The 20,841-nt window shown below is 43.8% G+C and overlaps 1 protein-coding gene across 4 annotated transcripts in view; it reads left to right on the top strand.

Annotated features, from left to right (window-relative positions):
• The window catches only part of CNKSR3 (CNKSR family member 3), a 110,768-nt gene that overhangs the window by 6,443 nt on the left and 83,484 nt on the right, over positions 1–20,841 (top strand). The window contains exon 1 of one of the 4 annotated variants that reach the window (XM_070796415.1): positions 12,304–12,324. The exons of the other annotated variants lie outside the window; for them this stretch is intronic. The gene's annotated coding sequence lies outside the window, so the exon portion shown is untranslated. Of the gene's footprint in view, positions 1–12,303; positions 12,325–20,841 lie in introns of those variants that run through there. 4 annotated transcript variants of the gene reach the window in all.

The raw sequence follows: 20,841 nt of genomic DNA, 5'->3' as shown, positions 1-20,841 counted from the left end.
TGCTCTCATTTCATGAGGTTTCTGGGGTTTTCACCCCGGGTTTAGCCATTAGCGGGGCTTTCAAGCAGGTTTTATTTACCCAAGCTTTTCCATATTTGTGCTCATCTGACATTTGTACAAGCCCCAGAGGGGCACAGTGAAGGTATCCCTCTACCACAGATGAGGAGAGAGGCTTCGGACATGAAATGAGTTGTCCCAGGTCAGAAGGCCAGACCCCACAGACTTCTTGTTCTCTTGTTCTGTGCAGCCCCTATGCCTCCTCTGGTCAAGATGGTGCTTTCCATTCTCTCTCCATCAACAAGTGATGGGAGGGGCAACTTCAAAGAACTTTGGACTTTTGTATTTCCTGAGGATCCCTTCAGGGTTTCCGCTCTTGGGATGCATTCCTTTTCTTTCTCTTTCCTTCTTTCTTTATTTCACACCTTGAGCAGAACCCTACATATTTGGGACCTGACCTTTAAGCATTTGAGACACTTCTTGCCAGTTACTTATTTTTATTGTAGTTTGCTGACTGTGTTGTAATGTTTCAGAATGCAGCTCTGTAATGGAATGAATCATTTCACTTTTTGATTCTCTTAATCTGATTTTTATTTTATTTTGAGTGTCATATGATAGTTTTTTTTTTTTTTTTTTTTGTCTGCTACAATTAACATTTCTATTTGATGGAACCACATCCATCCATCCATCCATACATTTAACTTTCTTCAACAGCACCTGTGATTTTTATGGCTTCATTTTCTGCTTGCCTTTGATTCTTCACAGCTTTTTCATTGTAACTGCTATGGGAGAGATCAGGCCTGGTGAATAATATGCATGGTTTGGAATAAAATAGAGCTGGATTCAGATTCTGTATTTGACAGTAACTGATTTGAAAACTTGGTTAAGTATCTTATCTTCCCGAAGCTTGCCTGAGTTTTCTTATCTGTGAAATGGGACTGCTAATTAACTCAGTGTTTTTGTTAGAGTTAAAAACATGTAATGTAAGGAAAGCATTTTGCATAATCTATGGCGTATATGTGTTCACAAACTTGTTACTGATTAATTCATAATAGTGAAAGTGAAGTCATTCAGTCCTGTCTGACTCTTTGCGACCCCGTGGACTATAGCCTAACAGGCTCCTCCATCCGTCCATGGGATTTTCCAGGCAAGAATACTGGAGTAGGTTGCCATTTCCTTCTCCAGGGGATCTTCCCGACCCAGGGATTGAACCCAGGTCTCTCACATTGTACGCAGATGCTTTTACCATCTGAACCCCCAAGTTAATGTGTACTATAATTGGGTTATTATTGCTTAAATATTTTATTCTGTTGTGACTGATCGTCACCTTTCATGCTTACTAATAATTTATGACAGTTCCATCCTCCTCTGTGTTGATAGACAGGTGGTGAGTTAACTTCTTTCTCTGCCTTCTCCTTGTTATTTCCTTGGGCACTTTTCTCTCACTTCCTTTGGGGACCTTGTGTGTCCTGTAGGGGGCTTCCCAGGGGGCTTAGTGGTAAAGAATCTATGTGCCAATGCAGGGACACAGGAGGTGCAGGTTCGATCCCTGGGTCGGGAAGATCCCTTGGAGGAGGAAGTGGCAACTCACTCCAGTATTCTTGTCTGGAAAATCCTGTGGACAGATGAGCCTGGTGGGCTACAATCCAAGGGGTTGCAAAGAGTTGGTCATGACTGAACAATTGAGCACATGTCCTGTAGGAAGGTGGTACCATGGAAAGGTTTAGTCGTGGCTCTCTTGGAGAGAGCTCAGGAAGAACACTTTCCTTGATGTCAAATTCCGTGCTGAGTAAAAAGAGAATTTTTTTTCGTTCAGCAGCTGATTGCTGAGGACCTATTAAGCTCCAGGCATTGTGGAACTTACACCTCCAGTTCCAGGTGCTGGAGGTCCATCTGTGTTTTAGGTGCGGGGGTCCAGCTGGGTGCCTGCTTTAATGGGGTGGAAGTAGGGATGACAAACAACAGTAACAAAACCACCACCCAAACAAAGCAGGTGCTGCTGCTGCTGAGTCGCTTCTGTTGTGCCCGACTCTGTGCGACCCCATAGACGGCAGCCCACCAGGCTCCCCCGTCCCTGGGGATCTCCAGGCAAGAGTACTGGAGTGGCTTGCCATTGCCTTCTCTGAACAAAGCAGATGAACAAGAAAATATCCAGTCGTGATCAGCGCTAAGAAGAGAGTGAAGCAGAGAGGTGAAGGAGCATGACTGGTTGGTAGGCTTCTTTGGATGATGTCTCCCTCTGAGAACACGATACTTGGGTATGAAAGGCAAGAAGGAACCAGTCACTGGAAAATTAGGGGGAGGACCATTGTAGGCCAAGGAACAGCCAGTGCAAAGGCCCTGAGGTGAGCTTGGAGCCTTTGAGGAGTGGAAGCACGGTGGAGTCATGAAGAGCAAGGACAGTGGGGCTGTGCTGGATGGGATTGGGGTGAGAGAGAGACACAGCAGTCAGATCATGGAGGGTCTTACAGGTCTTAGTCGTTTGCAATATTTTCTAGTTACTATGGAAGGCAGTGGAGTGACATGATCGTATCTGGATTCTCGAGGCAGAATGAGTTTAGGGAGGCCCGCTGGAAGGCACTGCGATATTCTGGAGATAACGTTATTACTGTCTTAGGTGAAGGTATTAGTGACTCCAGCATCTGAGAAGCCAAGGTCTAGGTACCGTTGGTTCACTGGTAACATCACATCTGGATAATTTAAAAATTATCTTTGAAGCTGGGATGTAGATTCTTTTTTTTTCTCCTTTCTCTGCCAGGGTTAAGAGCTCCCCTCCGCTCCCCGCATCCTGATTACTCTCCTGTCATTTAAAAGGGAGGTGCAGGGCTACTCTCTGCGTTCACATGCTTCGTTCACGTCATTGTTTTCTTCTGGCACATTTTGCTGGGAGCTACAGTTTCTGAGGCTGTTTATCCATCTATGAATAGGGTTTTTGTGAAAGTGGACTTAGCCTAGTTTGTTTTCTTTGACATCAAATGACTGAACAGTTTTTAACCTGGGATCAGGAGGGCAGAGGCAGTTGTGTTTACTAGAGCAAAACAGTTCCTTAAAATTCAGTAGGTTGTAAAAAATCAGAAAGCTTTTTGTATGAAAACTTGAAAATAGTTGAGTCAAAGGAAGCTGATCAATAGATCTAATGGAAAATATTTTGCTCCACCAAAAGACTATCATAATTTTACTTTAGAAAATTGAGTCACCATATTTTTGATTAAGCAGATGGTATTTTGAGAAATTTTCAACAGGTGAGAGTTGAACACATTAAAAAAAAAAAAACTGCAATGCATCACTTACCAACAGTGAAGGAGTGAGTGGGAGAGAACTGAAGGTCAGTAGGCTTATACTGAGGCTTCCCTGGTAGCTCAGCTGGTAAAGAATCCACCTGCAATGCAGGAGACCCCAGTTGGATCCCTGAGTCAGGAAGATCTCCTGGACAAGGGGTAGGCTACCCACTCCAGTATTCTTGGGCTTCCCTGGTGGCTTAGATGGTAAAGAATCCGCCTGTAATGCAGGAGACATAGGTTTGATCCCTGGGTTGGGAAGATCCCCTGGAGAAGGGCACAGCAACCCACTCCAGTATTCTTGCCTGCAGAATCCCATGAACAGAGGAGCTTGGTGGGCTACAGTCCAAGGGGGTCACACAGAATCGGACATGGCTGAGCTACTAAGCACAGCACAGCACAGCACAAGTTTATACTGGGGCTTTCCAGTTGGTACTAATGGTAAAGAATCCACCTGCCAGTGCAGAAGACATAAGAGACGTGGGTTTGCTCTCTCTATTGGGGAGATCCCCTGGAGACGGGAATGGCAACCCACTCCAGTATTCTTGCCTGGAGAATTCCACGGACACAGGAGCCTGGCGGGCTGTGGTCCATAGCGTCACAATGAGTTGGACCCGAAGGAAGTGACTTAGCACAGCAGCACAGGTTTATATTAGAATAACCTAGAAGCTTTACCTCACACACCTGATGTCAGCCCCACCCCTTTAAGGAGGGTATCTCTCAGGCTTTTAGAGGAAACCCCCCCTATGTGTCATCAGTCAGAAAAGGCGGTGAGCATGACCATATGAATCATGCCTTCCTGAGGAAGACCTTTTAGTGAAAGGAAATATTCTATTTCCTATTTTCAGAGATTTGCAGCAGAGGGGAAATTCAGAAGTTTGGGGTTTAGGAGTGGATGTGTGTGTACGTGAGTAAGTGTGTGTTTATGTGTTTCTAACTTTAACCTATGTTAATTGAACAGACTTTTGTGTTCTCAGAGTAATTTTATATTACCATGTCTTGGAGAGAATCAAGTCAAAAGTCTACCTGGAATATGACCTTTGAAACAGGAGAACTAGCTCACGATGTAGAGTGGGACCAGACGTCACGAAGCGTCATTGATATCGTCAGCACCATCTTAGCATGGATTTCAACTGGAGTCTTAAACTCGCTGTGAGCAGATGACACAGCTGTGAGTAGAGTTTATGAAATGACTGTCTACACCAGAAGCTAAAATTGTTGGTAATAAGTATTAAATAAAAAACACAAATACTCCTTGCTGGTAAGACATCCAGAGGTAGATGGTATGAAGTGATTTGGTTACAAGCACCCCTAGGCATTTTCATACTGTTGCTCAACCTACTGCACAATTGCACTCATCTCACACGCTAGTGAAGTAACGCTCAATATTCTCCAAGCCAGACTTCAACAATACGTGAACTGTGGAACTTCCATATGTTGAAGCTGGATTTAGAAAAGGCAGAGGAACTGGAGATCAAATTGCCAACATCTGCTGGATCATGGAAAAAGCAAGAGAGTTCCAGAAAAACATCTATTTCTGCTTTATTGACTATGCCAAAGCCTTTGACTGTGTGGATCACAACAAACAGTGGAAAATTCTGAAAGAGATGGGAATACCAGACCACCTGACCTGCCTCTTGAGAAACTTGTATGTAGGTCAGGAAGCAACAGTTAGAACGGGACATGGAACAACAGACCGGTTCCAGATAGGGAAAGGAGTCCGTCAAGGCTGTATATTGTCACCCTGCTTATTTAACTTACATGCAGAGTACATCATGAGAAACGCTGGGCTGGATGAAGCACAAGCTGGAATCAAGATTGCCAGGAGAAATATCAGTAACCTCAGATATGCAGATGACACCACTTTTATGGCAGAAAGTGAAGAAGAACTAAAGAGCCTCTTGATGAAAGTGAAAGGAGAGTGAAAAAGTTGGCTTAAAACTCAACATTCAGTTTTTCTCCTGTAATTGAGATCTAATTTTACTGCGTTGTGGTCAGAAAAGATGCTTGGAATGATTTCTATTTTTTTGAATTTACCAAGGCTAGCTTTATGGCCCAGGATGTGATCTCTCCTGGAGAAGGTTCCATGTGCGCTTGAGAAAAAGGTGAAATTCATTGTTTTGGGATGAAATGTCCTATAGATATCAATTAGGTCTAACTGGTCTATTGTATCGTTTAAAGTTTGTGTTTCCTTGTTAATTTTCTGTTTAGTTGATCTATCCATAGGTGTGAGTGGGGTATTAAAGTCTCCCACTATTATTGTGTTATTGTTAATTTCTCCTTTCATACTTGTTAGCATTTGTCTTACATACTGCGGTGCTCCCATGTTGGGTGCATATATATTTATAATTGTTATATCTTCTTCTTGGATTGATCCTTTGATCATTATGTAGTGACCTTCTTTGTCTCTTTTCACAGTCTTTGTTTTAAAGTCTATTTTATCTGATATGAGTATTGCTACTCCTGCTTTCTTTTGGTCCCTATTTGCATGGAAAATCTTTTTCCAGCCCTTCACTTTCAGTCTGTATGTGTCCCCTGTTTTGAGGTGGGTCTCCTGTAGACAACATATGTAGGGGTCTTGTTTTTGTATCCATTCAGCCAGTCTTTGTCTTTTGGGTGGGGCATTCAACCCATTTACGTTTACACCTAAAGCAACTAGAAAAGGAAGAAATGAAGAACCCCAGGGTTAGTAGAAGGAAAGAAATCTTAAAAATTAGAGCAGAAATAAATGCAAAAGAAACAAAAGAGACCATAGCAAAAATCAACAAAGCCAAAAGCTGGTTCTTTGAAAGGATAAATAAAATTGACAAACCATTAGCCAGACTCATCAAGAAACAAAGGGAGAAAAATCAAATCAATAAAATTAGAAACGAAAATGGAGAGATCACAACAGACAACACAGAAATACAAAGGATCATAAGAGACTATTATCAACAATTATATGCCAATAAAATGGACAACGAGGAAGAAATGGACAAATTCTTAGGAAAGTACAACTTTCCAAAACTCGATCAGGAAGAAATAGAAAACCTTAACAGACCCATCACAAGCACAAATTGAAACTGTAATCAAAAATCTTCCAGCAAACAAAAGCCCAGGTCCAGACGGCTTCACAGCTGAATTCTACCAAAAATTTAGAGAAGAGCTAACACCTATCCTGCTCAAACTCTTCCAGAAAATTGCAGAGGAAGGTAAACTTCCAAACTCATTCTATGAGGCCACCATCACCCTAATACCAAAACCTGACAAAGATCCCACAAAAAAAGAAAACTACAGGCCAATATCACTGATGAACATAGATGCAAAAATCCTTAACAAAATTCTAGCAATCAGAATCCAACAACATATTAAAAAGATCATACACCATGACCAAGTGGGCTTTATCCCAGGGATGCAAGCATTCTTCAATATCCGCAAATCAATCAATGTAATACACCACATTAACAAATTGAAAAACAAAAACCATATGATTATCTCAATAGATGCAGAGAAAGCCTTTGACAAAATTCAACACCCATTTATGATAAAAACTCTCCAGAAAGCAGGAATAGAAGGAACATACCTCAACATAATAAAAGCTATATATGACAAACCCACAGCAAACATTATCCTCAATGGTGAAAAATTGAAAGCATAAAAAAAAACAAAAAAAAAAAACAAAAAACTCAACATTCAGAAAACTAAGATCATGGCATCTGGTCCCATCACTTCATGGGAAATAGATGGGGAAACAGTGGAAACAGTGAGAGACTTTATTTTTCTGGGCTCCAAAATCACTGCAGATGGTTAGTGCAGCCATGAAATTAAAAGACACTTACTCCTTGGAAGGAAAGTTATGACCAACCTAGATAGCATATTAAAAAGCAGAAACATTACTTTGCCAACAAGGATCGTCTAGTCAAAGCTATGATTTTTCCAGTAGTCATGTATGGATGTGAGAGTTGGACTATAAAGAAAGCTGAGCACCAAAGAACTGATGCTTTTGAACTGTGGTGTTGGAGAAGACTCTTGAGAGTCCCTTGGACTGCAAGGAGATCTAACCAGTCCATCCTAAAGGAAATCAGTCCTGAATATTCATTGGAAGGACTGATGTTGAAGCTGTAACTCTAATTCTTTGGCCACCTGATGCAAAGAACTGACTCATTGGAAAAGACCCTGATGCTGGGAAAGATTGAAAGCTGGAGAAGAGGGGGATGACAGAGGATGAGATGGTTGGATGGCATCACCGACTCAATGGACATGAGTTTGAGTAAACTCTGGGAGTTGGTGATGAACAAGGAGGCCTGGCATGCTGTGGTCCATGGGGTCACAAAGAGTCAGACTTGACTGAATGACCAAACTGAACCCCTCAGCCAGGTTTAAGAATCTCATCTAAAACTGATATGCAAAGAAAGACTCTTTTTGGAAGTGGAGAAACACTAGTTCTTACTTGTGCTTAGTCACTCAGTCGTGTCCGACTCTTTGGGACCCCATGGACTGTCGCCCACCAGGCTTCTCTGTCCATGGGATTTCCCAGGCAAGAATACTGGAATGGGTTTCCATTTACTACTCCAGGGTATTTTCCCAACCCAGGGGTCGAACCTGGGTCTCCTGCTTGGCCAGCAGAATCTTTACCACTGGGCCACTTAGTTGGGATACTTAATGAACACCTGTAAATCTGTGACAATTGTCTGTGGTTCCTGACATTTACAAGAAGTAGGCATAATGTGGATCAATGTCTTGTCACCACTGCTCTTGAACTTTCTTTTTTTTTTTTCTTTTTTAGTGTTTACAAACTGCAATCTACTTTTTGTTTTAAACAAGTGTATATATTTAAAAGCTGGATCCTGTTTTAATTTAATTAAGCGTAAGGTTTTTTTAAAAAATTTAATGACGTATAGTTGATTTGCAAATTTCTGCTGTACAGCAGAGTGACTCAGGTGTATCTATATACACATTTTTTCATATTCTTTTCCATTCAGGTTTATTACAGGATATTGAGTATAATTTCCAGTGCTATATAGTAGGGCCTGGTTGCTTATCCATTCGCCTTCCCTTTTCAACATCAGAACTTGGACATGTAAATTCTCAGGCCCTATCTGAGACCCACAGTTTCAGAGACTCTGGGTGTGGAATGCAGGAAGCTCTGTTTTAACCAATCTGTCCGTGATTCTGGTGCCGGCTAAAATTTGAGAACCACCGATGTTTACCACTCGTGTGGAACCATAAATGATGTATGTCAGACCATCCTCCATAATTCTTGTCTCCAGTTGGTTTTCAGCTAGTACATCATGGTTGATTAGGAAAGAGAACTTTTCTAGCAGGGACCATTGTTACGTATTTCGGTAGGTGCGTCAAGGCAACGAGGTCTGTAAGCATCCTTTCCACAGAGTAGGCAGGGAAGGGTCAAAGCCTTTGCACCTCTGGGCTCCTAGCTAGTTGCACCACCCCAGGCCCAGGGGATCCTTTGGTTGTGTAACTCACCCAGGTGAGTGTTCAGCCCCAGGAAAACACAGAATGAGGGGAATGTTTTATGGCCAGGCAGCACCTGTTTAGGTTTTTGTATGGGATTTCCAGGCCTGGTGCTCAGGCAGGAGCAGAATGTGACACCTCCTCCCCCATTCCACTTTGAGGGAGAGAGGATAGTTTTTCTTTTTCATTGAGCGGGCTGGTTTTGAACAAGCCGTGCAGTTGTAAAGGGCAGGGAGGTAAAGAAAAAGCAGAAAACAGTGGCAAACATGTTGCAGTCCAAGGTGAAAAGCTCTTTTGTTTTAGTCCATGGACATGAGTCAGTGCAGTTTGAGAGCCCCCTCCTGCAGTTGACAAAGGCCCAGAGAATCCAGAAGTAAAAAACTGCTACAGAAGTGAACCCTGAGGACCAGGGGTGGTGCTGAGACTTGCAACAAGAGTTGCAGACTTAGATGCCTACAGGGGCCTGGAGGCAATGTCAGAGATTGAAATGTGGGGGCAAGTGAGCAATAGGGAGTGGTGGAGACTGTGGCAAACCCCAAGATACATGTGCTACTCAGTCTCTGCTGACCATGAACCTACACTTTCCAGAATCTTCTGATTTTTTTGTTGTTCTTTTTGTTTTCGAATGAAGCTGGCTGTCTGGCTTTATTGTGTCATTTTCCAGTTTTTAGGAATCTGTCAACATTTTTTTTTTTTGGCATGGGCTATGGGCTAGTGTGTTGATTCTCCTGCAGATAGCTGTGGTGCCTACTCAGTCACTCAGTTGTGTCCGACTCTTTTGTGATCCCATGGACTATAGCCCTCCAGGCTCCTCTGTCTATGGAACTTTGCACACAAGAATACTGAAGTGGGTTGCCTTTTCCTACTCCAGGGGATCTTCCCTACCCAGGGATTGAACCCATGTCTCCTCCATTGGGAGGTGGATTCTTTACTGCTGAGCCATCTGGGAAGCCTGTGGACAGTTGTGGTCAGATGTTAATGGTCTTAGTGAGAAAAAGACGTATAAGATGTGAATACACTTAGCTGCATAGTGGTCCATTCATGATTTAGCAAATCTGTTATCTTTAATTTCGTGTTGCTACTTTATGAATTCTCTTATTTCTAGTATTGTAATATGTAATTCCCTACAAGTATTATTAAGCCAGAAATACCAATGCCTTGATGAACCCAGCAGACCATGGAGTAGTTACTCTTTAGTGTGAAAACAGGAATTTGGCTTCTCTTGATTGAGTTTACTTTGCCACTGGGTTTGTGGTATTGGTGCCTGACAGAAAGTGTTTCTGTCTGTACAGTAAGATTTTATGTATAAAATAAAACATACACCCTGAAATAAGGCATTTGCTCCTAACTTCTCTGTGGGCTTTTGTGGTCGTGTTTGAAAATTTACCAGTCTACTCAAGGTCTTTCTGTCTTCCCGGTGTGCTGAATTGGGAGACAGACAGGGAAAGCAGTAGTCAGTGCTCACGCTGGGGCAGTACTCACCCCAAAATGCAGTCCACAAAACTTCACGACAAAGATTTCAGGGTATTTCAGTGTCCTAGCTTGCTTTGTAAATAAACAGTCCATTTGTAAATGAACAGTGTATGTATGTGTGTATAAACACACACACATAAATGTAAGTATACAGGCTGTATTTATAAAAATATATACACATATTCATCATGGATCATCTTTTGTTAAACTTTCATTAAGTGTTTATTTCTACTATTTATTCTTTTTGAAAATTTAAAATGAAAAAAATATATAGATTTCCTTTTTGGTACTAGTTCCTCTGCTTCATGCGAGGAACAGAAAGACCAATTATAAACGACAGTTTGAGAGCCACTGGCCTTTAGGAAGTTTGTTCTTAATTCAGTGGATAATGGAGAAGTAATACAGGGGTTTGAAAGAAGGCATATTGCTGGCAGAACTGTGGGATGTTGCCGGGTGGGGGTGGGCTTTGGATGGAGGAGTGGTTGGAGTCTGAGACCAGCTCCAGGAGGCATTTGATCTGGCCTCTTGGAGAGAGTTAAAGAGGCCTGTGTAAGAGCAGGGGTCTTGTGGGGGGTGGGAGGAAGGGCTGCTGAGAGAGGCATGGCCCATGAGCGGTCCTGAAGCCTTGGCAAGGTTGCTCTTGGAGATGGAGAGAAGGGGACCATTTGTGTCTCCCTGCCTTAGCATGGCAGTGCCACCCTGGAGTCTCTGGAATTCTGGGGAAGAGCTGCTTTGTGGGTTTGGGAGTGAGCGCACCTTACAGGGACCACCCTCAAAAGCCGTTCTGGTTTGTGGAGGAGACATCTTTTGCACGGGACCAGCATCTCGCATGATTCAAACACTCTGGAAAACAGAGTGCCCTCTCTCACGGCGGCACTCTGATCGTCTCATGTTTTAATGAGGTGTAAATATCATGCAGATTGGCACACAGAATGTGTTAAAATAGGAGAGTGTTAGTGGAAATTTAGGTCCTCCACCTTGAGTGTGAAATGATGCAATACACATGAATTTGACACCCTGAATTATTTCAGTACGGCGCAGTCTAAGACATGGCACACGAAGTGAAGTAGAGAAGATGAGAGTCCTACAGGACAGCATGTCGGTGGAGATACACAGTCAGCGCTCAGTGCAGAAAAGGCATCTTAGAGTAATCCCTTCAGTCTTGTTCAACGCTTAGTGAGATCAGCGTTTCTGGCTGCCATTCCTGTGTGGGTTGAGGAGCCGGTTCCCTGAGATTAGTGGCTCCTTTGCATTACAGCGGCTGGAAAAGCGCCAAGGGTGTGTAGGTCTTGTCCAGGGCCTGGCACTCAAGGGGATGACAGGTCTGTCCTCCACAGGCGTGCCATGACCTGTTTTCTTATTCGTCATTGGCTTTACCAACCCTTAGAAATAATATGATCTTTTCTGTGAGTTTCAGGTAAAGCTAATAGATTCTTTACTTAACAGGAACCACTATAATACGATGGGGCTTCCCTGGTGGCTCAGATGGTAAAGAATCTGCCTGCAATGTGGGAGACCCAAGTTCGATTCCTGGGTTGGGAAGATCTCCCGGAGAAGGGAATGACAACCCACTCCAGTATCCTTGCCTGGAGAATCCTTCTGGACAGAGAAGCCTAGTGGGTTACAATCCATGGGATCACAAAGAGTGGAACATGACTGAGCGACTAACACCACCATAAAATGATGGGCGATCTTTCTTACAACATCTCGCCTGGTATTCTGCACACCTGACATTTCTCTTAAAATCTACTCATTTCTCAACTGTGACTTTTAAATACTAGCTGCCCTACCTGGTATTCTGAAATGACGCCACATGTCTTTCACATTAAGTGTAGCTCTGGAAATGAAGTTTTGGATGAAGTAGTGTCACTAGGCCATGTTAAGAGAAATACAACCCTAACTCTTTTGCATTTAACTTTTCCATCTATTAACTCGAGTGCCCTGTTAGCTGGCACATGCACCAGGCTTGGTGAGGGTAGCTAGTCACCGGGCAGTCATTCAGCAGATTTGTATCGAGTGCCTACCCTGTACAGGTGCTGTTCTGAGAGCTGAGGGTCCAGCAGCGAAGAGAAGAAAGTGTAGTTCCTGTCTTCCCGGAGCGGACGTTCTAATGGGCAGATAGACAGTAAGTAAAACTTGTAGCATGTGGGTGTGGCACATGCTGCTGGCCAGGCCCACAGGTGGATGCAGGGGAAGTCAGGGATGCAGCGTTCGCTGGGATGACCAGGGGAAAGCTTTGGGAGGGCACCTCAGCTAAACAGGTGAAAGAATGTTCTTGGCAGAGGGAAGATGCTCTGAGACGGGCCAGGTCCTGGCATGTGGAGGGAGCAAGGAGGCCAGGGTGTCTCGAGCAGAGGGAGCCAGGAGGAGAGCAGCAGGAGATGAGGTCAGAGGAGAGCGGGGCCCACATCGTGCAGAGCCTTAGGGATCGTTGTGTATGCTTTGGCTTTAATTTGGTGTTTGAGGAGCCTTTGGAGGGTTTGGAGCCAAAGAGTGATATCAGATGTATGTTTTTAAGGTTACAGTGGTTGCTGTGTTGAGTCGACAGAAGTGAGCAAGTGCGGGGATCAGGGAGCTACTTAAGACACTGGGGTGGGCTTCCCTAGTGGATCAGTGATAAAGAATCCACCTGCCATTACAGGAGACACGGGTTCCATTCCTGGTCTGGGAAGATCCCACACGCTGTGGAGCAACTAAGCCTGTGCACCACAACTGTTGAGCCTGTGCTCTAGAGCTTGGGAGGCACAACTCCTGAAGCCCGTGCACCCTGGAGTCCGTGCTCTGCAACAAGAGATGCCACTGCAATGAGAGGCCCTCTCACTGCAGCCAGAGAGTAGCCCCTGCTCTCTGCAACTAGAGAAAAGCCCATGCAGCAACAAAGACCTAGCATGGCCCCCAAATAATAATACTAAAAAAAGACACTGGGGCAATAATCATCTGAAAGGTGATGCTGGGACCCAGTGGTAGCTGTGGCCCCTCTGCAAGAGGTGGCCATATCCTGGGTGTTGTGAAAGGCCAGTGGGTTTACCAAGAAATCGAGTGGTGGTATGAGAGAATACCCATGATGTTTTTGGTCTGGGGAGTTGGAAGGACAGAGTTGCTGTCCACAGAGAGGTGGGAGAATGTGGGAGGAGGTGGTTAAGGGAATATCCGGATTTGAAATATCCAGTGCTTACTGGTTTGCTGAATGAAGCCCGTGGTTGGATGAGTGTGTGTGCATTAATGGGGGAGCTTGGGACTAGAAAAACATTTGGTGGCCACTGGGGTATACATCGGAGAAGGAAATGGCAACCCACTCCAGTATTCTTGCCTAGAGAATCCTGTGGACAGAAGAGCCTGGTGGGCTGCCATCTATGGGGTCGCACAGAGTCGGACACAACTGAAGTAACTTAGCAGCAGCAGCAGCAGGGGTATATGATGTGGTGTTAAAATCTCTGAGGCTGGATGATATCACCCAGTGAGCGGGCAGAGGGAGACAAGAGAAAAGAAGAAATCTAGGGTATCCCCACCTTAACCAGTCTGGAGGAGTTGAGCAACCAGCAAGTTGCTGCCAGCAAATAGAAGGACATTTGTGTGTGTGTGGATGGGTGACGTACAGGACAGAGTGATCAGCTGGGCCCAGTACTGCTGCTGGGCCAATAAGGGGAGACTGAAAGTTGACCAGAGTATTTAGTGTGTGGGAGATATTGGTGAACTTGACAGTTTTGGTTGGTTGATGGATGCAAAAGCCTGAATAAACTCAAGAGCAAATGGAAGAAGAGGCATTGATGTCCCGAGAGACCACGCAGTGTTAAAGTGACTTCCCAAATGAATACAGCACTGTTTTAGTCTGAGTATGACTTAAGGGCTGAATGCATTTTAATTGTTTAAAATCTGTAACCATTTTTTGGAATAGGTGACTGCTTGGTAACTAGATATTTGATGAATTAAGACATGTTTTGCCCTCCCTGAACTGGGTAACAGAACACTGTAGATTATGGAGTCTCTTAACTTTTAATACTAACAAAGCTATTCATTCACTGAATGACTATGGACCAGTGGCTTCTATAGAGAAGAGTTATTCCACAGAAACTCTCTCTCTGCTTCATGCATGCGTGCTCAATTGTGTCTGACTCTTTGTGGCCCCAAGGACTGTAGCCTGCCAGGCTTCTCTGTCTATGGAATTTTCCAGACAAGAAGACTGGAGTGGGTAGCGATTTCCTCCTCCAGGGGATCTCCTCCCCGGGGACGGAATCTGTGTCTCTTGCATCACCTGCATTGGCAGGTGGATTCTTTACCACTGTTCCTCCTGGGAATCCCTCAAGTTTTTCCATATTTTTGTGTTATTTTTTGTTATTCCATAGTTTTGTGTTATTCCATAGTTTACCCACTTAGGTAGAAAATATTTGTTATGGATGGACCCAAGACCTCAGAAGAATCCCTTGTTGGTGATACTCACCTTCATATAAGATTTTTATGAATGTTTTGAATGCAGTGAAATCATGTATGAAAGTGAAAGCTAAGTCGCTCAGTCGTGTCTGACTCTTTGCGACCCCATGGACTGTAGCCGCACAGGCTCCTCCATCCATGGGATGTTTCAAGCAAGAATACTGGAGTGGGTTGCCATTTCCTTTTCCAGGAAATCGTCCTGAACCCGGGATTGAACCTGGGTCTCCTGTGTTGTAGGCAGACGCTTTACTGTCTGAGCCACCAGGGAAGTCCTGAAATCATGTATAAATGACGTTTATTACAGCCTGGAGGTGGAAGCCATTTGTTAGCAGGAGAACTGGTGCAAATAGAGATAAACCAGTCAACTTTAAATGTAAATCATCAAACATTCATCAAGCACCTATCCTTTGTCTCTAGTAGGTGCAGTGATGGGGTCCCTGTGTCTTTGGCATCTTCTGTTGAGTGGAGTTTACAGGCAAGCCCATAGGCACTTCAGCTCCAGGCCATCCTAGGAGTGCAGAGGAGTAATCGAGTATTTGAATGGGCACAGCGTGGATGGCTCTTGGAGGAAACCACATTGAAGTCCAGACCTGTAGGGTGAGCAGAAGGTAGCCAGGCCTAGAGGAGGGAGGAGAGGAAAGAGAGGAGGGGAAAGAGAAGATTTGGGAGAAAACTGGGCGACCAGTGAGGCATGGCATTTACTTGCAACTGAAAGAACTTGATTGTGTTGGGTCTGTCCAGAGATGGTGTGGCGAGAGATGAGCCTGGAGGAGTGGTGTGTGTGACGTGGGCTGCGTCCCCAGCGACCTGTTTATGCTTCTGAGCAGGTGGAAGACAATGGAGGACTTTATGTCTTGGAGTGGCCTTCCTTTGGGAGGAAGTGTGTCAAGTAGATGGGGAAACAATGGAAACTGTGACAGAGTTTATTTTCTTGGGGTCCAAATCATTGCAGATGGTGAGTGCAGCCATGAAATTAAATGATGCTTGCTCCTTGAAAGAAAAGCTATGGCAAACCTAGACAGCATATTAGAGAGCAGAGAGGTTACTTTGCCGACAAAGGTCTGTCTAGTCAAAGCTGTGGTTTTTCCAGTAGTCATGCATGGATGTGAGAGTTGGACCATAAAGAAAGCTGAGCTCCAAAGAATTGATGCTTTCAAACTGTGCTGTTGGAGAAGACTCTTGAGAGTCCCTTGGATTGCACGGGGATCAAACCAGTCAATCCTAAAGGAAATCAATCCTGAATATTCTTTGGAAGGACCGGTGCTGAAGCTGAAGCTCCAATCCTTTGGCCACCTGATGCGAAGGGCCAACTCATTTGAAAAGACCTGATACTGGGAAAGACTGAAGGCAGGAGAAGGGGATGACAGAGGATGAGATGGTTGGGTGGCATCACCGACTCGATGGACATGAGTTTGAGTCAGTTCCGGGAGATGATGAAGGACAGGGAAGCCTGGCGTGCTGCAGTCTGTGGGGTTGCAAAGAGTTGGACATGACTGAGCACACACGAAATGTACGGGAAACCCTTGAATCTCAAGGAGAAATAGCAGTTAAAGCCTTTGTACAAAAATTAACTTGACTTCCTGGGTATTTATTTCCTTTGATCTGTAAATGTGAAATAGACCAGACTTTTATAGCACAAGGGAACATAACTCTTCATTAAAAAAAAAAGAAGTTATTAAAACATTGACTTGATTGAAAAAAGAGATAGGAGTTGGGCAGCAAGGCAGTGGGAGAGGGGAGGAGGTGGTGAGGATTGGAGGGGAAAGGCGTCTGAGGAGGAGGAGGGGGCCGGGGAGCAGGAGGAAGTGAGGCTAAGGGGGTGTGGCCTGGAGGTCACACCTCAAGCTGTGGGTGTTCAGTGTGTTATCACCTGCAGTCTGCTGCCCGTGGCTGATTAATGATTAACGATCCGTCCTAGCTCTGATATAATGTAGTCTTTATGTGAGTCAGAGTTTTCACTCTAGTGGGTGAGCTAAAGCAAGAGCAGAGTTATTTGTAGGAATTTACGCTCTAGAAGTGGTCATAATGTGACCGCCTGGGTGGGAGAAGAGTTTTGGGGGAAAATGGATACTTGTGTGTGTATGGATGACCTGCTGTGCTGTGCACCTGAAACCTGGGGCTTCCCAGGTGGCACTAGTAGTAAAAAACCTGCCTGCCAACGCAGAAGATGCAAGAGACGTGGTTTCAATCCCTGGGTCAGGAGGATCCCCTGGAGGAGGGCATGGCCACGCACTCCAGTATTCTTGTCTGGAAAATCCCATGGACAGAGGAGCCTGGCGGGCTACAGTCCATGGGGTCACAAAGAGTCAGATACGACTTAAGTGACTCAGCATGCACACACACACCTGAAACTATTACACTGGTTTTCGATTATAGTCCAATATAAAATAAAAAGTTTTTTTTTTTTTACAGTAAAACCTTGAAAAAAAAGAAGTGGCCATAAATATCATCCAAGGGTTTGCAAGTCTCCCCATCCCTGCAACCCAAAAGTATGCTGGAGCATGTAAGAAATACTGTCCCCTACTCCCGATTACAGTTTTAGTTTGGTGCAGTTGATCACTGAAACCTTAACAGTACATACTACGAACATTTCAGATGCAAGCCCAGATGAATCACACTGGCTCTACCAGAAGCGGCTGCATGGGTATTCATTTCTGAGGTCCTGAACTCTGGAAGGACACGCAGATTATACTTAAAACTAATGGGACTTGATTATGGTAGGGTGAAGAACAACAAATGGGGACCCACCTCTGCAGGGCGTGGCTGCCCTTCCTCCTGCTCTGCATTGTTCTGGGTGGTGGATGTGGCCACATCATTCCCAGGGTTAAACATATACCCAGTTCTGGGAAAGCTTCCATCTTCAACAGTCCACAGTGATCATTCAGTGGAATGTGGTTTTAAAAATAATTTAACAAGGTAAAATTTTAGTTTTTAATAGTTACCACTTAAAAATCCCAGCCAGTTTTTCTGCTTCTATCCTCCCTGCCTGCTTCCCTTTGATTTCTGAGTATGGGGATCTCTTCGAAGATCTTTACAGCTTTTACTGTAATCAATTTCACATCGTTCACTATATGTTTTAGCAATTGGAAGTTCTGTAATATCAATTCTTTTTGCATCACTGAAGGTGTTCCTGTTTCTCCTTCGTCTTAAAAAAAAAAAGCCTTAGAATGGATATTGCAAAAGTATTTTATTAGCTGCTGTATAGCACTGGAACTCTGCTCAATATTTCGTAATAACCTAAATGGGAAAAGAATTTGAAAACAGATACTTGCGTATGCAAAACTGAATCACTTTGTTGAACACCTGAAACTAATAAGACATTGTTAATCACTTACACTTCAATATAAAATAAAAATTAAAAAAGCATTTTATTAAGGTAGCATGTATATAGATACCTTTTTCCTATTTTCTGTTTTAAAACTAGTTACCTTGAGATAGTATGTAATGTTCCAGTTCTGCTATAGAAATTCCAGCTTCTAAAATCATGTTATAACGAATCAAGGAGAAAAGGAACATTTATGACCATTATGACTAATGACAAAAGAAAAGAAAAGTACAAATGCCTAGAAGCAACCATAGAAATTCAGGGAGAACGCAAAGGAACTAAGGAAAAGCTCTCTCATTAAAAGTAGCTGTGGTAGGCTTCCTGGAAGTGGTAAATGCAGTGAAATCAATCTTTTGTAATGACATAATTGTCATCAGAATATCTGAAAACAGTCTTATGGGTTAAGGAAGGTAATTGGGCTTCCCAGGTGGCTCAGCCGTAACGAATCTGCCTACAGTGCAGGAGATGTGAGTTCAACCCCTGGGTCAGGAAGATCCTCTGGAGAAGGAAATGGCAATCCACTCCAGTATTCTTGCCTGGGAAATCCCATGGACAGAGGAGCCTGGTGGGCTCCATTGGGTGGCAGAGTTGGACATGACTTAGCAACTAAACCATCGCCATGAAGGTAATTATCATTCTTGCTGGTAACTATGCTTCCCTGATAGCTCAGTTGGTAAAAAAAAAAAAATCTGTCTGCAATGCAGGAGACCCTAGTTCCATTCCTGGATGGGGAAGATCCGATGGAGAAGGGATCAGATGAGATCAGATCAGTCGCTCAGTCATGTCTGACTCTTTGCGACCCCATGAATCGCAGCACGCCAGGCCTCCCAGTCCATCACCAACTCCCGGAGTTCACTCAGACTCAACGTCCATCGAGTCAGTGATGCCATCCAGCCATCTCATCCTCTGTCGTCCCCTTCTCCTCTTGCCCCCAATCCCTCCCAGCATCAGAGTCTTTTCCGATGAGTCAACTCTTCCCATGAGGTGGCCAAAGTACTGGAGTTTCAGCTTTAGCATCATTCCTTCCAAAGAAATCCCAGGGCTCATCTCCTTCAGAATGGACAGGTTGGATCTCCTTGCAGTCCAAGGGACTCTCAAGAGTCTTCTCCAACACCACAGTTCAAAAGCATCAATTCTTCGGCACTCAACCTTCTTCACAGTTCAACTCTCATATACATGACCACAGGAAAAACCATAGCCTTGACTAGACAAACCTTTGTTGTCAAAGTAATATCTCTGCTTTTGAATATGCTATCTAGGTTGGTCATATCTTTCCTTCCAAAGAGTAAGCGTCTTTTAATTTCATGGCTGCAGTCACCATCTACAGTGATTTTGGAGCCCAGAAAAATAAAGTCTGACACTGTTTCCACTGTTTCCCCATCTATTTCCCATGAAGTGATGGGACCAGATGCCATGATCTTCGTTTTCTGAATGTTGAGCTTTAAGCCAACTTTTTCACTTTCCACTTTCACCTTCATCAAGAGGCTTTTGAGTTCCTATTTACTTTCTGCCATAAGGGTGGTGTCATCTGCATATCTGAGGTTATTGATATTTCTCCCGGCAATCTTGATTCCAGCTTGTGTTCTTCCAGTCCAGCGTTTCTCATGATGTACTCTGCATATAAGTTAAATAAACAGGGTGACAATATACAGCCTTGACGGACTCCTTTTCCTATTTGGAACCAATCTGTTGTTCCATGTCCAATTCTAACTGTTGCTTCCTGACCTGCATACAAATTTCTCAAGAGGCAGATCAGGTGGTCTGGTATTCCCATCTCTTGCAGAACTTTCCACAGTTTATTGTGATCCACACCGTCAAAGGCTTTGGCATAGTCAATAAAGCAGAAATAGATGTTTTTCTGGAACTCTCTTGCTTTTTCCATGATCCAGCGGATGTTGGCAATTTGATCTCTGGTTCCTCTGTCTTTTCTAAAACCAGCTTGAACATCAGGAAGTTCACAGTTCACATATTGCTGAAGCCAGGCTTGGAGAATTTTGAGCATTACTTTACTAGCGTGTGAGATGAGTGCAATTGTGTGGTAGTTTGAGCATTCTTTGGCATTGCCTTTCTTTGGGATTGGAATGAAAACGGACCTTTTCCAGTCCTGTGGCCACTGCTGAGTTTTCCAAATTTGCTGGCATATTGAGTGTAGCACTTTCGCAGCATCATCTTTCAGGATTTGGAATAGCTCAACTGGAATTCCATCACCTCCACTAGCTTTGTTTGTAGTGATGCTTTCTAAGGCCCACTTGACTTCACATTCCAGGATGTCTGGCTCTAGGTCAGTGATCACACCATCGTGATTATCTGGGTCGTGAAGATCTTTTTAGTACAGTTCTTCTGTGTATTCCTGCCATCTCTTCTTAATATCTTCTGCTTCTGTTAGGTCCATACCATTTCTGTCCTTTATCGAGCCCATCTTTGCATGAAATATTCTTTTGGTATCTCTGATTTTCTTGAAGAGATCTCTAGTCTTTCCCATTCTGTTGTTTTCCTCTATTTCTTTGCGTTGATCGCTGAAGAAGGCTTTCTTATCTCTTCTTGCTATTCTTTGGAACTCTGCATTCAGATGTTTATATCTTTCCTTTTCTCCTTTGCTTTTCGCTTTTCTTCTTTTCACAGCTATTTATAAGGTCTCCCCAGACAGCCATTTTGCTTTTTTGCAGTTCTTTTCCATGGGAATGGTCTTGATCCCTGTCTCCTGTACAATGTCACGAACCTCATTCCATAGTTCATCAGGCACTCTATGTATCAGATCTAGGCCCTTAAATCTATTTCTCACTTCCACTGTATAATCATAAGGGATTTGATCTAGGTCATACCTTAATGGTCTAGTGGTTTTCCCTACTTTCTTCAATTTAAGTCTGAATTTGGCAATAAGGAGCTCAT

This window comes from Bos indicus, chromosome 9 (assembly GCF_029378745.1).
Source record: "Bos indicus isolate NIAB-ARS_2022 breed Sahiwal x Tharparkar chromosome 9, NIAB-ARS_B.indTharparkar_mat_pri_1.0, whole genome shotgun sequence".
Classification (NCBI taxonomy): Eukaryota; Metazoa; Chordata; class Mammalia; order Artiodactyla; family Bovidae; genus Bos; species Bos indicus.
This window is presented reverse-complemented; position numbering and strand designations above follow the sequence as displayed.